General features: G+C 40.9%; 1 long non-coding RNA gene across 1 annotated transcript; it reads right to left on the bottom strand.

Moving 5' to 3' along the window:
- Positions 1-250: 250 nt before the first annotated feature.
- Positions 251-1170, bottom strand: LOC134219453 (uncharacterized). The gene is made up of 3 exons (XR_009981568.1): positions 1088-1170; positions 897-1001; positions 251-359 (listed from the first exon to the last, which is right to left on the bottom strand). It is a non-coding gene; the product is annotated as an uncharacterized LOC134219453 (long non-coding RNA).
- Positions 1171-2163: the final 993 nt, after the last annotated feature.

Genomic DNA, 2163 nt, shown 5'->3' with positions numbered 1-2163 from the left:
TACTGTATTATACTATGTATATTAAATATTTCACCACTCTCTATGGTGTAAATTTTACATTTACTTTCTTTTTTCAATTAATAAGTTAACACTATAAACTTGTTCTATTATTTTTCATTTATTCTCGTTTATTGCCTTATATAGCTTCTCTACTATCTTCTAAGTTTGTTTATACATTTTCTCAAAATTATTGAAGAATTCATGAATAGCAGTTAAGAACAATATTTCGACATTCTTCTAAAAGTACAGTGAACGGATGATCTAGTCACGGTCTCCACCATTACCGAGGGTGGAAGGCGGGATACTTTGAGGTGTGTTTTCAGGACCATTTTAGTGTACGGAACACTCAACAACTTTACCTGTGAATTATATTTAAAGAATTCATCCATTTAGTGGGAATATAGTGGGAATCATGAACCATGATATACACACGATTTTTTTTTTTAAGATATGCACCACTCTTGCTCTCACGTGAAGTACCTAGTAAAACGTTACTTAAGATATACCAAAGATTATGAGCAGAACGGAGGTATGAATAACATCTAAGGGACCAATCACTACCAACTGACATAAGTGCAATAATTGGAAGCGATAGGTCATGCCGCAATACAAGGATGCGTTGGATAGATTTTTGTCAAACGCAACGTATCCTACGTGCGGTACTCTTTAATATCTCCATCTGAGTTCCGGCATCCTGACACAATCTTTAGCATACCGTTCAATCAATGCTTTGGATCGATGTTAAGAACCAAGTAAAATGGATACGTTTGCGTACATTTAGAAAGTATTTCCATGCAAAAACAGTCAAAACGTACGCAGACGTTTCCTTTTTCCTTGGCGTTTCTAGGTCTTAAAGTTTTACACGCGGAACACCGAAGGTTGTTACAGATTCTTACCTTTCCAAGGTTCACAAGCAGATCTTTACGGATTAGAAAATTTTATGAATCCGCTAGCGCTTTCGAAGTGGTGTATTCCCGCGTAGTCGATGAAACCGGATGATTCTGGAAATAAACAAAAATGGGTGAAATATAATAAAAGATTCCTTTCCTTTTTATATATTTAGATATAATAAAGCTACAATACTTACATGCATTACATGCTGTTTAAATTTTGGGTTTCCTTACCAGATCTTCACCGGCATCGAGAAAAAAAAAACTGCCGCTGGCAAAAATGTCACAAAAATTTATTACACTGAAAATGAAAAACCCTCGGAAAAACTTCATTATATGCAGTCGGGTAACGAAATTATATCATGTATGATTTTTTTTCCCACAAATTATTTTTCATTTCCCATTCTGGTAATCATTATTTATTATTATTATTATTATTTATTCAGACTAAGGCCGAAGTGGCCTGTGCGGTATATAAGAGTCTTCTCCATTCGGCTCGGTCCATGGCTACACGTCGCCAACCACGCAGTCTACGGAGGGTCCGCAAGTCATCTTCCACCTGATCGATCCACCTTGCCCGCTGCGCACCTCGCCTTCTTGTGCCCGTCGGATCGTTGTCGAGAACCATTTTCACCGGGTTACTGTCCGACATTCTGGCTACGTGCCCGGCCCATCGCAGTCGTCCGATTTTCGCGGTGTGAACGATGGATGGTTCTCCCAACAGCTGATGCAATTCAAGGTTCATTCGCCTCCTCCACGTACCGTCCGCCATCTGCACCCCACCATAGATGGTACGCAGCACTTTCCTTTCGAAAACTCCAAGTGCGCGTTGGTCCTCCACGAGCATCGTCCAGGTCTCGTGTCCGTAGAGGACTACCGGTCTAATTAGCGTTTTGTAGATTGTCAGTTTGGTACGGCGGCGAACTCTATTCGATCGGAGCGTCTTGTGGAGTCCAAAGTACGTACGATTTCCAGCCACTATGCGTCTCCGAATTTCTCTGCTGGTGTCATTTTCGGCAGTCACCAGTGAGCCCAAGTACACAAATTCTTCTACCACCTCGATTTCGTCACCACCAGGATTCGGATTTCTCACTCACTCACGCGACAACTGATCACTCCACCATACATTTTATCCGGATAAATTACAGTGCGATAAACTCCGGCACAAGCGATGGTGCGAAAAATTGTTATCCCTCTTCCCATGTTTCGCGAAAATCAAATGCTGCTTACTTTGCTTCTCCAAACTGATTGCATACGACGATGCGCCACCATA

The sequence above is a fragment of the Armigeres subalbatus genome, chromosome 3 (genome assembly GCF_024139115.2).
Source record: "Armigeres subalbatus isolate Guangzhou_Male chromosome 3, GZ_Asu_2, whole genome shotgun sequence".
In the NCBI taxonomy this organism is placed as follows: domain Eukaryota; kingdom Metazoa; phylum Arthropoda; class Insecta; order Diptera; family Culicidae; genus Armigeres; species Armigeres subalbatus.
Note: the sequence above shows the minus strand (reverse complement) of the source record. Positions and strands in the feature narration are given on the sequence as shown.